This window comes from Tiliqua scincoides, chromosome 1 (assembly GCF_035046505.1).
Source record: "Tiliqua scincoides isolate rTilSci1 chromosome 1, rTilSci1.hap2, whole genome shotgun sequence".
Classification (NCBI taxonomy): domain Eukaryota; kingdom Metazoa; phylum Chordata; class Lepidosauria; order Squamata; family Scincidae; genus Tiliqua; species Tiliqua scincoides.
This window is the reverse complement of record NC_089821.1, coordinates 295,999,491-296,020,047: the sequence shown is the minus strand read 5'-3', so window position 1 is coordinate 296,020,047 and position 20,557 is coordinate 295,999,491. Positions and strand designations below refer to the sequence as shown.

The window sequence follows — 20,557 nt, the reverse complement described above, 5'->3', positions numbered from 1 at the left end:
TGGGAAAATAGGAGTAGAATAATGACTTCAGAGCACTCAACTCTTGCAGGTTCACCAGGAAAGCATGTGCTATGTGTTCCATAGGAAGCAATGCCCTCTGCAGTCCACTCTGGCTGTACCTGGGAGACACACATGTACCAGGGTGACCAAATTAAGTTTGCAAGCAATCCAAACAAATGTAACTGAGTGCTTATGCTTCATTCATTTATATGGGACTTCAGCACACTAAGGACCCAGTCCTAAGGTGAGCCAGCACTGGTGCTGAGCTCCAGAGCTGGCATTGGGTGTCGCAAACATGCCGTAAGACGAAATCCACAACACCAGAGAGGAGTGAGCACTGGCGCCAGCCCAGCACCAGTCAGCGCTGAGCGCAGCACCGGACGCTGCCTGGAGGAAAGTAAGAGCTCCAGGCTGCGGTGAGGGACTTGGGGGTGGGGGGAGACATTCGGGGCAGGGGGAAGGTGGGGCAGGGTGAGGAACCCGGGCGGGATAGGTGGAACCAGCAGAGCCCTGCTCCACCGTATCCTATCGTCCATGTCAGACTGCAAAGACCGACAAAGAGGCTCTCAAGTCTTCACCCCAAAATAGCTGGCGTAGACTTGAGAAGTTCCACTGTGGGGCTTGGGGCTTCCCCCAAGGAGACCTCTGGTAGCTCTGGCAGTGCCACTGGATGCAGCGGTAGCCAGTTTGGCGCGGCTGCACCCAGCAGCGCCTGCAGGGATAGGATTGGGCTGTAAATTTGCCCCTGCCAACTAGGCAAAGCAGTACCTTTGCAAATATCTTTAGCAGTGGCTATTTGTCAGTTTCTCATTTGTGTCTTTTTTTTTTAAAGACTGTAAGCCCCTCTGAGACCTGAATTCTATATTTCCACCTCTTTTGTTATGTAAACCACTGTGTGAACTTTTATTTGTTGAAAAGCAGTATATAAATATCATCATCATATCATATCATATTGGTCATCATCATCATCATATACCAGTGTCTGAATTGGCTATCTGTTTTCTTCCAAACTCAGTTCAAGGTGCTCAAGGTGCTCACGAGATCACGCATGATCTTCTTGGGGAACCACCTGGACCCAGGTCACAAGAGACTTCCTCTACTCCAATCAATGTGCCATCACAATCTTTAAGATCAACCTGAAATATTCTCAAACCAGCTACAGAAGCACCAAACTAGGCAATGTAGAGAAACATTCCTAGCGGCCACCATTCAGCCGTGGAATTCTAAAGACCCACCAAAGGCCAGGCCTGGCCATTTTCCAGAAGTGGTGCAAGACGTTTTAATTCAGACTGTATTTTGATATCCTGCGATAGGGTAGAACAATTAGCAGGCTGTTATCATCTGCCATTAACATATTATATAATATAAAGGTGGGGCCTCCGTATCTACGGATTGTGGCCTAACCTGAGCCCTCCAGAGGCAACTAGAGCTGTGCTCCAGTCACCTCAGAGGGCTTTCTGAAGTGTGCAGAGGCCACACATGTCCACCCACAGCCTCTATGGGCTTCGGAATGGCCTTTTCAGTCCCCCCCAAAAACACTACTTCCAAAGGGAAAGTGACATTTTTATGCCATATAAGGCATTCTGAGGCCTGGGGAAACACATGGAGGGCTTTCCCAGGAGGAGGAAATCTCTGGAGATCTTCCTCAGAATGCCTTATATGGCATAAGAAAGTCACTTCGGTTTTCCCTCGGGAAACCGGAAGTAGTTGTGTTGTGTTTTTTTTTTGCTAAAAAGGTAATTCTGAAGCCTACAGAGGCTGTGGGCAGATGTGCACAGCCTCTGTGGGCTTCAGAAAGCCCTCTGGAGGCAAATGGAGCACTGCTACAGTTGCCTCTGGAAGGCTTAAAGGGGCAAAAACCACTGACTTCATTATCTGCAGTTTTAGGTATCAGCGGGTGGCCTTAGAACAGATCCCCATGGATAACGAGACCCTACATTTATATATATAGATATAGACTGAAACAGATAAATTTCTACCATAGTGTTGCAAATACCCTCAACATAAACAAAAATGTGTTCAGTTCCACTTATTGGTGGCATTTGAGTTTGGCAGTGAGTCCATAATATAATGTCAGCATTGGCGTAGCTAGAGGGGGGCCAGGGCACTAAGTTTTGCAGGGAGCCTCCCCGCAGCCATTTGGGCGGGAAAGGGGAAAACGGAGGTGAATGGCTCTCAAGGGGAGGGGGAGGGGCCACTTGCATGCTGTGGGGAGGTTCCCTGCAAAACTTAGTGCCCTGCCCCCCCTCTAGCTATGCCAGTGAACGTCAGTGAGGAGTTAAGAAAATCAGGAATGAGCTTAAATGCTTTGCATACTGTCTTGCAACATTCCCAAGTAATTTGTGCCCCATTTCACTGCAGCACTTATACCATAGTCTTTCGAGACTGAAGGTTGCCAACCATTTCACTGCATGCAGTCATTTTTCTTTTGCAAGTTTTCTTTATTTTTTTCCTCTTTATTTTTTGGGCTTCAGTGAAAAGTCCTTGCCAGGCCAGCTCAGAAGCGCATTGGTTTTCAGACCCTGATACTGGCTACCTGCCATAAAACAGGTTGAGTGGTCCGAGAAGTAAAATAATAGACAGTCGGCAACTCTAGCAGCTTTCAATGTTAAACTCACTAAGCAAAGTTCCACGGGAAGCCTCATGAAATAGGTGCACTTGCCATTTTTCACAGTCAATTCCCATTTTGCCAAAAGCATTGCTCTGCAATGTTATGAACCCTGTTACTTGACAGTCCACCATCCAGCTCTTTTCAAAGCCAGAAGCGCAAGCGGTGGAGAAAAGCAATAAATCCTTTTCATGCTGTTTAATGAAACAAGAAAATGTGTTGCTCACACTTGGATGCGAGACTTTATTGCCCAAACACAGCTAAAAAAATAAATGGAGTATTTCCTGTTTAGAAGTGCCTCCAGGTCATGTGATCTTGATTTCACCCAGGTGTGGTGAGACAAGACCAAAGTGGCACTCCAGTTCCTCAAAGGGAAAGAAAGCCAGAGAGGATAAGTAAGGATGTATGTATAATAATTTGCCATTCAGAAAAATAAATAAAACTTTAGAAGATTGGGCTGTCAGTCTCACAGTCTTTCATCCAGCAGTTGATCCTCCTTACCTTTTTCAAGCAAGGTAACAGCTCAACCTCCAGGGAGATACCTTGTGTTGGCAGGTATACCTTAAGTCAGGTATACCTCCTAGAAGCAGTCATGGAAGGATTAGTAGAAGCTGATCAGTAGAAGCTGATCTTCAGAAAGATCAGAAGTTGAAACCATCAGTGTGGTACAACACCTACCGATTTCACAGGAAAGACTGAGGGAGATTCAGCAACAGATGGAGAAAAGACAACACGATCCAGCAAATGAAACTTGTGGTATTGCAAAGCTGGTTGGAGCTAAGTTCCTAAAAAGATAATACCATATTTCCCAAAACGGGATGAGTTGTGTGTAAAGAATGGAATACTTTGGGGTGCGGAATGGGCAGTGATACCAGACACTCTATGAAGAACAGTTATGCAGAAAATGCACTCAACTCATCTGGGAATTGAAGGGTGTTTATGACAGACCAGGGAGGCAGTTTATTGGCCAGGAAAGAATGACCAATTAAAAACTTTTATGGAGAAATGTGAAGTTTGTAGATCTTGGGAAGACTGCCAGCCAAAAGAAACACTTTTACAGCATGAAATGTCTAAAAGACCATAGGTAAAAGTTGGCATGGATTTGTTTCATTGGGCAGTTAGGTATTGATAAATATTGTGGGCTACTTCTTTAATTTTTAAGAAATCTTGTCTCTGCCATACATTTAGGCCAAGACTCTTATACATAAGATAAAAACACAGTTTGCATGGTATGAAATACCAGATACTGTATGTTCAGATAACAGGCCCCAATTTACACCTGGTGGATTTTATAGGTTCAGTAAAGACTGGGGACTTTGATCATATAACTTCATCATCAGAATATCCTCAAAGCAACAAGAAGGCAGAGTTAGCTGTAAAAACAGCAAAGAAAGTCTTAGGAAAAGTAAAAGTTGAGTCCTGCTGGTGAGTCCTGCTCACCTTAAAGATTTTGTATACAAGTGGGACCTTGGTATCCACTGATTTGGCATCCACTGATTTGACTCACTGCTGATACTGGGGTCCACCCGGTAACAAGGCAAAGAAGCACCAACATCTAATTTCCTACCTTCATGCTGTTAAACCGCACCGATTGCAAGCTTCTCAGAGTTAAAGTTAGTTTTAAACACCCACCTCCAGGTCTCTTACTCCTCCATTGTCACTCCAGAATGCATTGGTATAGATGCTATATTGCATTCAGCCATGGGGTGAATAATGGAATCTAATAGATTTCATTATTCACCCCATTTAGTGGCCGAATGCGGATTAGTGCCTGTACCAATGCATTCCGGGGGGACAATGGAGGAGCAAGAACCTGGAAGTGGGTTTTTAGAGCTATTTTTTCACTGATTTGGTATCCACGGATCAGTTTTTATCCATTGAGAGTTTCAGATCTTTTTTTATCCACTGAGGCTCGAGCTGTATTGAGTTTGCTTTTATTTTTTTCTCTTTTTTCTTTAAAAAGAAAGGATATAGCAATATGAAAAAGTCAACAGAGGGAGCTGGTTTATACCAGAGCCCCTGGAATCTAGTTCAGGCCACACGTCCATTTAATTAGTTACTGCAGAGCTAGAGGTCTGAATGGAAGTCCAATTTAGAACTTGATCTTGAATAAAGCATTAAGTTTGTTTTAAACCTTTGAAGGCTTGGTGATTGAAAGCAAACATTGCTGCTTGAAACAGAAGGAGTTGCTGGTCCAGTGAACCTGTTGTGGACTTGCTGTGCCTGATGAGACATAGTGATTTAACTGTGCATGGTCCACCAAATGCAACATCCAGCCCAGTCCTAACCAACTTTCCAGCACCAATGCAGCAACAAGGCAACCTGAAGACAAGAGAACAAATCTTCCCATAACCTGAGGAGACCTCTGTGACTGCTCTATCCACCACAGGCTATAGCATATGCCCCACTGGCATGGCTGCATTGGCATTGGAAAGTTAATTAGGATTGGGTTGAAAGTCTCCGAATTCCCCTTTCCCCCTAGCCTAGGACAGTGGTTCCCAAACTTTTAACCTCCACGGTGGGTTGTGATGCTTCTTCTAGCACCACAAGGCCTTCTTGAGAGGCCCCGGAGGCCTCTTCCTGGTCACACCAGGCTGACAACCCACTCTGTTGGACTCTGCAGGCTTCAGAATGGCCTGCAGAAGCAACCAGAAGTGACTTCCAGTCAAACCAGAACTAACACCTGCAGATTGAAAGTTGCTTCTGGTCACTTCTGTCGGCCATTTGGAGACCTGCAGAGACTAATAGAGTGGGTCACCAGCCTGGTGCGACCTAGAAGAGGCCCCCCCAAGAAGGCCTTGCAGCACTACAAGGAGCATCGCATTTTGGCTCACGACATGGGTTTGCAACCCACTGCACATTGGGTCATGACCCACCAGTTTGAGACTCCCAGTTTGAGAAAAGCTGTACTAGGAGAAACCCAGCTGCAAACCTGTGTTAAGAGCCCTACTGGAGACCTGTGTAAATAAGCCTGTCAATAAATTAGCAAAGTTACCGACACTCAGGTGTGGAGCCTGAACTCAAATAGTAAAAGTTCAACAGACAACACAGCTCAGGAAAAGGAGACAAACCTTGACAAGAAGGAGCAGCACAGTCCAGACAAAATGCCTTGCCTGGAAGAGTTCCTTACTGGGGCAGGGTAACTTTTGATGGGGTGCCAGAAAGTTGGCAATAGGAAGAAATTTTTTTTTAAGTGAAATGTGAGTGGTGTTTGTTCAGGCCTGGTATTTAATGAAATTGCTGTTCTGCTTTTCTCTCTCCTTGTAGTTGACATTGCCACAAGGAGATCATGTGTTCCATGTCCATATCTTTTCTGGCCTCAGCCCAGCAACACACTGTTCATGAAGAATCTGTTCCACGATGCTAATCTCTGTGTGAGATTGCCAGAGTATTAACTGATGCTAGCTTTTTTAGCCATTCTCCTGCTCTTGAAACAGATGGTCCATACGCCCAAAACCTGGTTCTCACTGGGGTTAAACTGGCTACGCCGCATAAGGTTGCCAAGTCACCTGCTCCATATGAACAATGGAATAGTCAACAAAGAATAGCTAAAAGTGAAGAAGAAAAAAGTTCCATGCAAATAAAGCAGATCAGGTTGCTGTATATACTTTTGCACCAGTAGAGGGCAGTAGGGCTCAGGAGAGAAAAAGTCTTGACAAATCCAACCCAACACAGGCTAGAGCCCATTTAGTATCTACTCTTTAGTGGTAATTGTGGCAGAGGTCATACTTGTCTGCTGTCATTGGATCTGCTTAAGGTAAATCAACAGAGATATTGTGAGTGGAAAAAGGGGAAAAAATGTTACGTACAGCCTCCTCCTCCATTTCTTATGCATACTTATCACTTGTTTCAGCAGGACAGCAAAGAAGATCCCAAACAAGGTTAGCGCAAGAACACAGCCCTGCTTCACGCCGCTTCGGACGTCAAAGGGGTCTGATGTGGAGCCATCAAAGACAACAGTGCCCTTCATGTCCTTGTGGAAGGATCTGATGATGCTGAGGAGCCTGGGTGGACATCCAATCTTGGGGAGAATCTTGAAGAGGCCATCCCTGCTGACCAGGTCGAAAGCCTTTGTGAGATCTATGAAGGCTATAAAGAGTGGCTGTCGTTGTTCCCTGCATTTCTCCTGCAGTTGTCTAAGGGAGAATACCATATCAGTGGTGTGTCACTCCCAGTGTGAGAATTGCAGCACAACTTGTTCCTACACCACTGGTTGACTATAGGACCCGGGGACATGTGCAACTAGCCCATGCTGCATTGATTCCCATGCCAGCATCATCAGTCTGCTAAATGAGGCTGCTGACCGGTACAACACTGAGGTGGGGATTACCCCCATGTGGCCCAAGGTTTCTCATATTACTCTGATGGGGCTGGAAGGAGTACACCTGCTCCCACGCCACAGATGTAGTGTAAGTTGGGGGCACTGTAAATGGTGACAAAGTCTTAACGATTGCAAATGGGCCATTGCAAACTACTGGGGGGGGGAACCTTCTTCTGCCACTTACTGAATGGTGAAATGGGATACTGCACTAATGTCTGCACTGAGGGACAGCCATCCACCCCTTTTACTATATGCAGCAGAGGGAGGAGGAATGATGGTTTCAGAAGAGGGCTTTACTCCAGGGCCCCCACAACAGAGTACCAGCCCTTTTCACCCTAAGCAATGGTGTTAGCACAAATACAAAGAAATAAAAATGTGAAGTTGACTGGCTGTGGGTCAGTTATTCAGCCAGGAAAACTTTCACTGTCATTATCTGTTGTAGTTTATAATGAGGGTAGTCATCATTTACCTGTAGTTGAAACTGCATCTGATAAACAGCATCCTGTTTCCCATCCTTGGGGAAAGTTGGCAACCCTGAAATAAAGGGTGGAGGAAGTAAACTACTTCCTAGTGCAGAGTAAATGAGTCTGCGTTGTTGCTGGGTTGTGTGTATTTTTTTTTGTTTTGTTTTGTTTTTTGCTGATCAGAGAGGCTTGGTTTCAAATATTTATGTAGGCTGCCAGGCAACAAAGTGCATGTGTTCTCTATAAAAACAATAGCTTCTCATAGAATTTACATTTCATTTTCATTGGCTGCCAGTGGCCACCAGTGAGGACTCAATGGTGGTTTTGTGTATAGAAAAGTGCACTGCAAAATGTGCTTCTTAGTATGCATTGTTAACAGCTTCCCAGCCTTTCTTGAAGGGGAAAAAACACACACACACAATTAAATGTCAGAGCTTGAAATCCTGGGTTTGAAGAAGAAAGCTTGACCAAGCACAGCAGTATAAAACCTGATAGAGAATTTGGTCCTGATCTGAGCCAATCATCTGATAGATATTTTCTCCCACAGTTTAGGGGCCTGTTAGCTTGCCTGGAATTTCACATGCAGAACCTACTTTCTGAATTTTCTTTTTCACCCATCCATCCATTCATTTTCCAAATAACTTACATGACTTTTGTGGACCAGAGGTGGCATGGGACCCAACCTCAGGTGAATTGCACAGATACTGCAACCATGATTTTGTTTCGAAGCCCAAACCTGCAATTTGGTCAGTTGTCAGTGTGAGGGGGTCAGTCCTGCCAGAAACTTGATTTTGAAGGGGTTGTTTTGGCCAAGTCTCCCTTATTTATTTATTTATTCATTTATTCATTTATTTATTAGATTTTTGCCCCGCCTTTCTCCCCAAAGGGCACCCAACAACCAATTAAAATACATTTTTAAAAAACACACAAACTATAAAATACACATTACAAGCCAGCAAGCAGCAGCATTAAAAAAATCATCATAAACATTAAATAAATTACTAAAAAGCATGAGCCAGTCTGCAGCCATCTTACCCTAAGATCTTAATTATTAAAGGAATTGAAATTAATATTGGAGAAGGAAAGGAACTACAAGGAGCTCCTGTATCCGTATATCCTGTATGCGTGGATTCATTTATGCATGGATTGGGTCCATGCCCCACCGTATGCTCCCTCCGGAGGCGAGAAGAGCTTTTCTCCCCTCGCCTCTCGATGGTCCTCTGAGCTCAGCAGTGGCCGCAAAGAGACCAGCTTAGACTGAGCCCAACAGTAAACAGTTTATCTGTGGTTTCTCCCTGGGTCTTCCAATGCCTTATAAGACATTAAAATACATTAAAATACATTTAACACATCACTTCCAGTTTCATGGAGAAACTGGAAGTAGCTTTTTTTTTTTTTAACTGCTGAGCTAAGAGGATCCTCTGGAGGTAAAGGGAGCAGAATGGAACCCTCACAGACACTGGGGCATGCCTGTATAAAGGTTTTATCTGGCATTGTTGTGAAATCCTTTTCTGTCACACCTCAGGTCACTGAGAGGCAAAGAGAACCATACCTTGAGATCTTAGGTATACTATTTATACCATATTAGATGAAACATGGCACTGTATGGTCAGATAGAAACTATAACCAGGAAATCTTTTTAAACAATCTAATCAGTGGACCATCAGGCCTAGTGCCCAATTCTCACAGGAAGATGTTTACTTGTCCTGGATAGATTCTTGCCCAGCCTGAGGGCCTAAGCAGATTTACATTAATGAAACACTTGAGGTTTTTAATTATCAAAGGAATTTAAATTAATATTGGAGGAGGGAAGAGACTATAAATGTTTTCTCTAGCATTGTTGTGAAATCCTTCTCTCAGCTATGCTTCAGATCACCGAGAGGCAGAGAGAAAGAGGGCTGGAGATTTGTTCCAGAACCTCCTTTTTGTTTCTCCCAACTCCCTGGCTCTCCTGAAAATTATAACACAGACTCAGGAACATTATGCGTTGGAGCTATGCACAGAAAAAGCCACACTCCCTGCCCACCTCCTATACTCCTGACCATTCCTGGTCATACAGGCAAATAAGTTCAGCACATGCCATGTCATGTTGTAAAGTACAACATGTCTAAAGCCACGGAGTTTGTCATCTGGCATTCAGAGGTAGAGTGCCTTCAGTTCTGCACATCCAGGCTCAGTGTACTAGCTAGAGAATGACCTCTCCTCTGCCATGAATTAGTCTAAACCCCTTTCAAAGTCTTCTGAGCTAGTGGTCATGCTTGGGTCCTGTGGCAGCAAACTCCTTCTCTTAATTTGGAGAAGGTCTTTCTCCTGTCTGTCCTGCATCATTGCACTGGATGACCCCAGAGTTCTGGTTTCATTTAATAATAAATAATAATAAACTTTATTTTTATCCCGCCCTTCTCCCCCAAAGGGACCCAGGGCGGCTTACAACATATTTAAAAAACAACAGATTAAAACATAATTTAACAGATAAAAATATATTAAAAACACATTATGAGAAACCATAAAAACAGTAATCAGATAAAAGTCAGAATAAAAAGAGCATAAAACAGCAGTTCAAGGAGGAATCACGCCTGTAAAAAACTAAAAGATGTATAAAAGATGTTAAAAAGGCCATAGAGTCAGAAGGCTTGTGTAAACAACAAGGTCTTCAGGCCTCGCCTAAAGGTCTCGAGGGAGGGAGCCATTCTCAAGTCAAGGGGAAGGGAGTTCCATAACATTGGTGCCACTACTGAGAAGGCCCTATTTCTTGCCGCCGCCCCACGTACCTCTTTAGGCGGCAGCACATGTAAAAAGGCGGCACATGTATCATGAAAACAAGAGGAAAAAATTCTTTGATATTATATTTTGTATAATGTTGAGACACTCATCACCACCATGATGTGTTGCTCAAAGACTATTATGACACAATACGTTTACACGAATGTTCTATATGGCTTAGTCATCTTTCTGCTCTTGTCGGAAACCTGGCATTCAGGTCCCATGGGGGACCCATGCCGTACTGAACAGTCATCACAACTGTCACAAACTAATGGCAGTTTGAAGTAATTGGTTGAACTTGCCTCAGGGCCTCTGCTTGTCACAGACTGGTGACAGTTTCTGTAAAAGCTTGCCAGAAAACTGCCATAATCTACAATTGCTGCCAACCCAAACTACATTAGACCCTTGCTGTCTTCACCGATTACTGAAAACTTCCAGTCAGTTTGCAGCAATTCAGCAGCAAACATGAAGAGTTTCCATGTGGGTGAAACAGCTGCAGGACCTAAGCCTTCCCATACAGAAATATGTGAATTCTCTAACTTAGGGGTGTCAAATTCATTTTAGAGAGTGGGCTGAATAGCAGTCGTGATGCCTGCCGCAGGTCGGAAGTTATGTCATAAAACTGAAAGTTATGTCATTACACAGGTCATGATCAGAAATAAGCACTTTTTCTCACTTAAGAACTCAGTAGCTGCAAATGACAGAAGAGAAAATATGCAAATCTTGATCATATTTTCAAGATATGGGAAAGCCCAATTCAGGCAGCCCTTTCAGCAGTGACACCTCAGCACAGCTCAGCAGCTGATGGTGGTGCTGGAAGCTTCCAAAGGCCAAATAAAGGGCTTTTGGGGGCTGCATCTGGCACACCGGCCTTATGTTTGACATCCTGCTCTAACTGAAGAGCAGAGTCGATCGAAAAACCCTGAATACTGTCAGTGGAAATGTCTGCAGAACAAACATGGGATTATCTGGCTGGAATGCTGAGGATGTTTAGATATTAGAAGGTTGTGGGTTTTTATCCCCTTCACAGCAATTATTGATTCTCCTGTTAGACCTTTCAGCAGAGCTCATGTTTCAGGGCATGCTGTATGTGTGGTTTTGATGTAATCTTGGTGTGGGGAGAAGCCCAGATTCCTGAAGGTGGATGTGATCCTTCTCATCACCTCCACAGGAACTGAGGCAAAATTTGTGGTTCTCCTGCCTGTTGAGGAGTGTGTTTGCTTCCCACGTGCTCTGCTTGAATAATTTGTCAAAAGAAAACAAAGACAACAACATTCCTCATCTCAGATAAACAGCTCCTGCAAAGAGGAGCCACCCCTGGAACCTCCCACTCCTGAGGAAGTGGTGTGAGCACACCCCTTTTTGGTCATAATACAGTCAAAGTTGTGTTCAAGATTCTCTTCAAGATTCTCCCCAAGATTGGATGTCCACCCAGGCTCCTCAGCATCATCAGATCTTTCCACAAGGACATGAAGGGCACTGTTGTCTTCGATGGCTCCACATCAGACCCTTTTGACATCCGAAGCGGAGTGAAGCAGGGCTGTGTTCTTGCACCAACCTTGTTTGGGATTTTCTTCGCTGTCCTGCTGAAGCAGGCCTTTGGAACTGCAACAGAAGGCATCTATCTCCGGACCAGATCAGACGGAAAGCTCTTCAACCTCTCCAGACTGAGAGCAAAATCCAAAGTCCAGCTGAAATGTCTGCGTGACTTCCTCTTTGCCGACGATGCAGCTGTCACTACCCACTCTGCCAAAGATCTCCAGCAGCTCATGGATCGTTTTAGCAAGGCCTGCCAAGATTTTGGACTGACAATCAGCCTGAAGAAAACACAGGTCATGGTTCAGGATGTGGACTCACCTCCCTGCATTACAATCTCTGCACATGAACTGGAGGTTGTCCATGACTTTGTGTACCTTGGCTCAACGATCTCCGACACTCATTCTCTCGATACCGAGCTAAACAAGCGCATCGGTAAAGCAGCTACCACGTTTTCCAGACTCACAAAGAGAGTCTGGTCCAACAAGAAGCTGACGGAACATACCAAGATCCAGGTCTACAGAGCTTGCGTCCTGAGTACACTTCTGTACTGCAGCGAGTCATGGACTCTTCACTCACAACAGGAGAGGAAACTGAGCGCTTTCCACATGCGCTGCCTCCGACGCATCCTCGGCATCACCTGGCAGGACAAAGTTCCAAACAACACAGTCCTGGAACGTGCTGGAATCCCTAGCGTGTATTCACTGCTGAAACAGAGACGCCTGCGTTGGCTTGGTCATGTCGTGAGAATGGATGATGGCCGGATCCCAAAGGATCTCCTCTATGGAGAACTCGTGCAAGGAAAGCGCCCTACAGGCAGACCACAGCTGCGATACAAGGACATCTGCAAGAGGGATCTGAAGGCCTTAGGGATGGACCTCAACAAGTGGGAAACCCTGGCCTCTGAGCGGCCCGCTTGGAGGCAGGCTGTGCAGCATGGCCTTTCCCAGTTTGATGAGACACTTTGCCAACAGTCTGAGGCTAAGAGGCAAAGAAGGAAGGCCCTTAGTCAGGGAGACAGACCAGGGACAGACTGCACTTGCTCCCGGTGTGGAAGGGATTGTCACTCCCGGATTGGCCTTTTCAGCCACACTAGACGCTGTGCCAGAACCACCATTCAGAGCGCGATACCATAGTCTTTCAAGACTGAAGGTTGCCAATACAATACAGTCAAAGTTGTGTTATGCTGGCTTTTATAACTCCGTAATTTGATCCAGACCTCTCCTCAGCTTAGGGCATTTTCGCACAAGCTTTGCAAACCACCTTAATTATCAACAGATCCACCAAAAGCCACAAAGGCAGAAATGCAATTGTGTCATTTCTCTGCATGGTCCTGAGTCCAGTGCTCGGACTCCGGATGTGATGGATGAGGGTGAATGAGAGGACAGGAGGCCAAACAAGTTGTGGTGGGTGCAACCTGACTTGGTGCTTATCCCTTGAAATAGTCCAAGGCACCATTTCTGAGTGAGAATGGGCACACATACTACTGGCTGTGAGAGCAAAATGGAATTGACTGAAAGCTCCCTGGAAGACTTGGAGGTCAGAGGAGACATACGGTGAATAAAATAGACACATGAACTTTGCATTAATACATATAAACTGGAAATACTTGGGCATATAAGTTTCAGCATTGTAGACTTGTGGAATTGCAGAGTTCTATGGCTGAGGCTACAATCTCATCCACACTTTCCTGGGAATAAGCCCCATTTACTATAATGGGACTTACTTCTGAGTAGACATGCATAGGATTGGGCTCTGCATCTGTTACATCGAGGTAAGCTCCATTCATTTTTGTAGCACTTCTTTCAGCTTAAACCTATTTAAGACAGCCACCAAAGTTATTTAAATTCATTGTTTTGCAGAAGGAATTATATGAATGCTCAAGCCACACTCAATTTTTTGCAGCGCAATCCTATATACATCTACTCAGAACAAAGAAAGAACATTAAATTCAATGTGTCCAACTACCAGGAAAGTATGTATAGGATCACAGCATTAGACTTTTAGGGTGCAAGTTTTCTTACTAAAAACTCTTCTGGAATGTGTTCCAGATCTGTTAGAATCACCCATAGAGTGCCTCCTTAAAGAAATCTCGGATTTGTCCTACTGTTTTGGTTTATCCCTATGCCATTTGGATAAGAATGTACAAGGGCGCAATGCAGCAAATTATTAAAATGACATGTAAATCAATAATGTTCGTTTTAACAAAAGAGCTAGTTGTACGCCTGAGCATGCCATGATTGGTTGTGCTGGCATTTACACCCGGTAGTTTGTTTGCTTGATAGATACTATGTCAAATTTACCCTCCCCGCCCGATTGGATTCTTACTACTGATAGTAAAAGTGACTAAACCAGTTTTGGAAGAGTGCGTAGAGCAGATATGCATTTTGATCATGTAACCCCAGAGTATTTAAAAATACTGCTGAAACTTCATGACCCTGGGACAGTAGACCCAGTTTTAACACAGTGCAAATATGTGATTGCATGTATTGTTGATTACATGATCAGCTATGATGCTTTTAGCCACACTCAAAAGTGGCTATTGTGGCAATTCAAGCGACTGTGTTGCCCTTAGCAAAATGTAATTCTGCTACCCCCCCCCCCCCAATATCTTGTTGTATGAGGAAATGGTAATTCTATTTCTTCCTTCTGAAGGGAACAAAGCAAGGGCTACAGTTGGAAAAAAACATGTGGGGTTGGAACACAATTCTCCCCTCCCCCAGATCTGATTGCCCCAAAGGTCTGGAGTGATGGAAGAGCAGCAACCCCCATGCGGATGCCCACACTGCTTTTTGGATTGGGTCATCCTTGCCCAAAACAGCTGAATGGAAACTGCATGTTTAGAGGAAATCTGCCTTGATTAAGGTGGGCCAAACTGAACAAGACACAAGAGGGACACAACATTAGAACTGCTGGCAGATTTCTTTTGCAAAAATCAGTTGAGGCCCTAATTTGGATCAGGGCCCCACTGCAGGCAGAGGAAGTGCCTAACCCTTCCTTCTTGCCCTGATCCAAACTTCCCCAGTCCTGTAAGTTCTCCCCTATGCAGTAATAACAGCTGGGGAGGGGTAGAGATGGATTTTAGGCAGGGAATCGGTGAAAGAGCAAAGGGTTCTTCTTTCCTGGCAGTTGCTTTTTGAAAAAGAGAAAAGACGCTGGGAGTCACAGAACTCCTATGTCACAGCAAGTTTGTCTTTTAGATGCTGAGGACAACCAATAGATTACGACAATCACACTCATGCTCTGTTTGTGAACTTCCAGGGACATCTGTCTTGTGGTCTTAGGGGAAAAAAATTGTTAGATCCAGCAAGGGAATTTTATGTTCTTGTGCATTAAAACACATAAATGGCACTCTGCAAAGATAGATATGTTCCAACCTGCTACTTCAAATAAATTCTTACATTCCCCCCCCCCAAAAAAAAAAAAAAAAAAAAAAAATGCCAGGCATGTTCTCATTTGCAGTTCTTTTCATGGCTGGCCTTCACTGATGTTCCTGGAAGAAGGGGAACTTAGCATAGGGGCAGGAGGTCTGGTCTAGAGGGTAGAGCCTCCATTTGCCTGAAGATTAACATCCACAAGGTCGCCAGTTCGAGGCCACCGGCACCGTGCGACCTTGAAGCAGCTGGCAAGCTGCAGCTGAGCTGTTCCATCTGCTCGGAGCGTGGGAGGATGGAGGCCAGAATGTTAAACCAGATCGGAGTGTAACATCTTGAATGTGGTGGTTCTTGAAAGAGAGAACCTTCTTTCAATTTGTAAAAATCCCTGCGTGGATTTAATAAGCCTGCCTGTGTAAACCGCCTTGAATAAAGTCTTGAATAAAGACCAAGAAAGGCGGTATATAAATACTGTATATTATATTATATTATTATTTTTTGCTGTCCCCCCTTCGAGGAACACCAGTGCTGGCCTTTGCTTTTCTCAATATCCCTTCTATGAGCACAGGTGAGGAAGTCTTATTGGATCAGGTCAAAAGGCCACTGAGTTTCCCAAAATGGCTCACCAACTACCTCTGGGAAGCGCATGAGCAGAAGAAGGAGGTGTACATTCCTCCTACCATTGCTCCCCTACAACTGGTATTCAGAGGCATGCTGCTGCTGTTGGAAGTAGCACAAAGCCATCATGATTAGTAGCCACTGATAGACCATGAATTTGTTTAATACCCTTTTAAAGCTATCCAGGCTAGCAGCCAATGCCACACTTTGTATCAATAGATTTCATGTCCCAAGTTTTATTTGATATATGTGAAAAATGCCCCATGCTTGTCTAGCAATCAAGGTGTCTTAGACCATATTGTTACTTGGTCACCCCATCAGTGCAAGGTTGGTCTTAGCACATGTCTCTGGCATGAAGCTCAGTCCAGACTGGTTCATCTTCTTGATTGAAGTTAAAGCTAGCAGGCCTCAAAAAGAATTCAGAAGGACAACCATGTCTCTTTCTTGTTCTCTTGGTTTTTTACCTGGTGAAGCCCTATAGAAATTGCTCCAGCAGGCCACATCTTGGCCAGAGCTGTCTTATCTGCCTTGCAACACACTGGCCCCACCTTGAAGTTTCATGCCCTCAAGGCTCTTGGCTCTTGACTCCAGCCACTGAAACACTGAAACTTAATTCACTGCCTTGGCCTCTTCAGCCACATGATGTCCTCAATCAACTGAGATTATGACCATTTTCTCAGTTGCTCAATCCAATTATATCTTGCCAAACACAAAAGAATGGCTCTGACCCACCCATGGCAACCAGGGATGGATCATCAAGGGTGCTTGACAAATGAAAGATAAGTCCAGATAGAGTCCACAGATTCAAAACATTGCTCTTTCAGTCTATGGCCAGAAAACCCAATAAGAAGCCTGACTAGAGACCTCCAGATGCACAGTCTTCTTCTACAAATGCCGGTGTATTTGAGAATTGTTTGCTGTGTTCGGTTTCTTTTGCGAAGCTTACTGAACATCAGCTGCCTAGGCTTGTGACCCCTTCTCACTTCCATGTTCAAGAAACCATCCCAGCAGAATTAGGAGAGGTCATCTTGGCCACTTGTCCCACGCAAATACATACGGTCCCTTGGCAATGTAGTTTTTAGGCTTCTTCACCAGAATTGTTACCCTGCAGATGCCTGATCTCATCTGATCTCGGAAGCTAAGCAGGATCAGGCCTGATTAGTACTTGGATGGGAGACCGCCTGGGAATACTGGGTGCTGTAGGCTTATACCATAGTCTTTCGAGACTGAAGATTGCCAACCACCTCTGCTCTGTGTAGTAGATCCTTGTCTGTCCCTCTTCTAAACCCATTCTTAGAATCCATAGGCTAGCAGTGTGAGCGCTTTTGTTAAATTTTCTAACCGAGGGGTGCTCAAAATATTGCCCTTGGGCTATAACCCAGCCCACCAATTCATTTTGGCTGTCCAGCTGAGCCCAGTCCAGTTGTGGACCTGGCCACTGTGCTGCCCCGGGTCGCAGGACCGCAACATGCTGCCACCTGGTAACATGCCACCTCCCCCCAGGGGATGCTTACCCAGCCATACGGAACCTCACGCAACATTCCCAAGTGTTTCGAAAGCCTTGTGAGGTCTTTGGAGCACTATTAAACAGTACTTCCAGTTTTCCAAAAACCTGAAGTACTGTTTAAGGGTGCTCTGGAGGCCTCAGAAGGCTTTCGGAGCGCCTGGGGACACGGTGTGGGGCATTGCCTGCCCATGGAACTGCTCTAGAGGGCAGGCGGAGGCGGCAGCAATAGTGGTGCCATCCCCACAGGGCTCAGAGACATGGTGCTTGGGGCTTTTTGCCCCCTTGGACCCTCCAGAACCACCACTGGCCCAGTCAATCATGTGTGGCCCTGCACTTCTTCTTCTCCCCCACCCTTACCCATATTCTTCCCCCTACTGATGGAAACAAATGCTGGGCTGAGTTACATTTGCTGAGAGAGAGAGAGAGAGACCACAAGCCCACAGCTGCAAATATTTTTCCTATTCTTAGAGTTACAGGCTGAGTCTCATTATTCACGGGGGTTCCGTTCCCAGAACTCACGTGAATGGCAAAAAACTCACTAAAGCAAATCAATTTAAAGAACAAATTTCCTTTGCTTGGTGATTTAAAAACAACCTTGCTGACCTTTTGAAATACACACAGAGCAATCAGTCTCTCTCCAGGCGCTTAGGCTTCACTAGAAGGCAGCAATCCCTCCCTTCAACAGGAGCCGAAGTGAGGGGAAAAGAATGGAGAGGGTGATCATCACTGCCATTCAGCCTTCTTTCACATGCTCAGGGGGAAGGGAGGAGTGAAGCTGGAGAGAGAATGATTGATGGATTATCAGCCGGCTGCCCTCCCTCACATTAACCAGGCTATTGTTAAACGACTGTTTTCCTTTAATTTAAAGGGTACTTCTCATCACTTTAAGATAGAAAAATCTGTGGATTCCCCCCCCATGAAAAATCTGTGGAAATTAAGTTATAACTGTAATCACTTGCATGACTGTCTCTCTACAACAGTAAAAAGCAGTTTTTTAAACTGTGATTTTAAAGGGATGAATTTTTTCCACTTCTCCAGGGATCAGCACATTCCTTCTCATTTGCAGTGGTCATTCGTGTTGAGTCAAATCCGTATATAAAAAATCCGTGTATAACAAGGTTGGACCTGTATATACAAAACTAGATGAAGTGCCTGTACCTTTGAATAGATTTAAAAAGTGATTGTTTTCTACCTGTTGCCAGCCTAAGATTTAAAGAACTGAGTAGCTAAATGGACAGTGCTTCTTGTTACAGTACTTTTGGAGTTTTGCCCTCTGGTGCTAATTTCACAAACAGACCAAACCCACTTCCCTACGTCAGTGGTTCTCAAGCGTTTAGCACCTTTTAGAATGAGAATCTGTCAGGACCCACCAGAAGTTATGTCATGACCGGAAGTGATATCATCAAGCAGAATTATGTCACTTTTAACAGTCCTAGGCTGCAATCAGACCCACACTTACCAGGAGTAAGTGCCATTTACTATCATTGTTAAAAACATATATAGTCTGTTAAAAATACAGACCTGTGACATTTCCCCAAATGCAGTCATGTACCATGGTAGCATCAAGTCTAATATATTAAAAATAAAATATTGAAATGAATGGGGACCCACCTGAAATTGGCCCACGAGCCACCTAGTGGGTCCCGACCCACAGTTTGAAAAAGACTGCCCTATGTGGTGATGCAACTGTACCAACACAGCTTCTGCTGTATCCCACAAGGGAATTTTGGCATGTTGAGGCCTCCTCAGGGGTAAGCCCCAGCAGCTGCCATGGGTCAACTTGGACCTGCACCAGCTCGATAACTGGTGCAAGTTTGCATTGATTCAGGAAAACAGATTGAGCCCTGGAACGGGGTTAGGATTCAGTGGGCACCACCACAGTTGAACATGCCCCTTCCCAGGCCCAATCCACCCACCCCGGCCCATCTCCTTCCCATTCTGCTCACCACTGTCCCTTTCCACCCCTCTCTGCTTCCCTCCTAATCCCTACACGGCCTTACTTGCTCCAGTGGAAAGGCCTGGTTTATCCTTGCGTAGACCAAGCTGTTTTAAGAACTGACCCTTCCTGGGACTTGCTGATAGTCATTGCAAAGCATACTCTGAGCCGATATTGCAGTCTTTTAATTTGAAAGGATATTCTGACAGGATTATTGAGATGCATGGAATAAATAGTTTCACTTTGTGTACATCTTGGTATTGTGCCTGAGGTCCTTGATCTGAAGCCTCATGCCATTACAAAGTTTTGTTGGATTCCAATTATGTAACAACATTATAAGCGCATCGACCTTTAGACTGGGGCAGGCATTCCAGGAGGATGCAGTGTGTTCATGAATTCTACAGGGAAGTTCAGTGTCTGATTTGTGTTTAACACCATGTCAGCTGAATGCTGCATGGGCAGTTTTAGCGGCTTATATGAAAAAACCCACTTTATCTCACAGTAGTTTTTATTAGCAGGTGGGAAGGTGCAGGCCTGCTGCGCTGCTGGCAGTGTGCCAAACGGCATGTTAAGAACATAAGAACATAAGAACAGCCCCACTGGATCAGGCCATAGGCCCATCTAGTCCAGCTTCCTGTATCTCACAGCGGCCCACCAAATGCCCCAGGGAGCACACCAGATAACAAGAGACCTCGTCCTGGTGCTCTCCCCTACATCTGGCATTCTGACTTAACCCATTCCTAAAATCAGGAGGTTGCGCATACACATCATGGCTTGTACCCCATAATGGATTTTTCCTCCAGAAACTCGTCCAATCCCCAATGTTGTCAGAGTGCCTTTTGCAATTGGCACTCTCGTGCCAGCACAGCCATTGGGCAGCACATATTGAGTTGGGCTCTTAGGGCCCAATCCTATCCAACTTTCCAGCACTGGTGCAGCTGCTATGCAGCCCTAAGGTAAGGGATCAAATGTTCCCATACCTCGAGGAGACCTCTGTGACTGCCTCCCCAACACAGGAAGCAGTGCATACCCCATTAGAACAGTAGCACTGGCACTGGAAAATTGGATAGGAGCGGGCCCATAGTCTCCACTTCTCCGGCCTCTCCCTTGCTAACTACAAAATCTCCTCTCCTGCCCCCTGGGTAATTGTCTCATCTCCATAGGTGTGAATATTTCTCCACACACAACTCATTTTTTTCAATTGGTTTTTTCTCCTCCTCCACTTTCTGTCTTCCCATTTCCTCTCTGCTTTCAGGAGATTAGGTTTTCCCTAAATCATGCTTTGTTTGGGAACTGATACCTCTCTCTCTCTCTCTCTCTCTGTGTTGCATTCATGCTTTTAAATAACTGATTGTTTTCATTGCATTCTCATTTTGCTCTCCTTACGCTATTTATTGTACATTTATCCCCACAATTATTATTTTGACTAT

At 45.0% G+C, this 20,557-nt stretch overlaps 1 long non-coding RNA gene across 1 annotated transcript in view; it reads right to left on the bottom strand.

Moving 5' to 3' along the window:
• LOC136651923 (uncharacterized) overlaps positions 1 to 7,512 on the bottom strand; it is a 64,414-nt gene extending 56,902 nt beyond the window's left edge. Inside the window, exon 1 of the long non-coding RNA XR_010794550.1 lies at positions 7,399 to 7,512. This is a non-coding gene — a long non-coding RNA (uncharacterized lncRNA). The remainder of the gene's footprint in view (positions 1 to 7,398) is intronic.
• Positions 7,513 to 20,557: the final 13,045 nt, after the last annotated feature.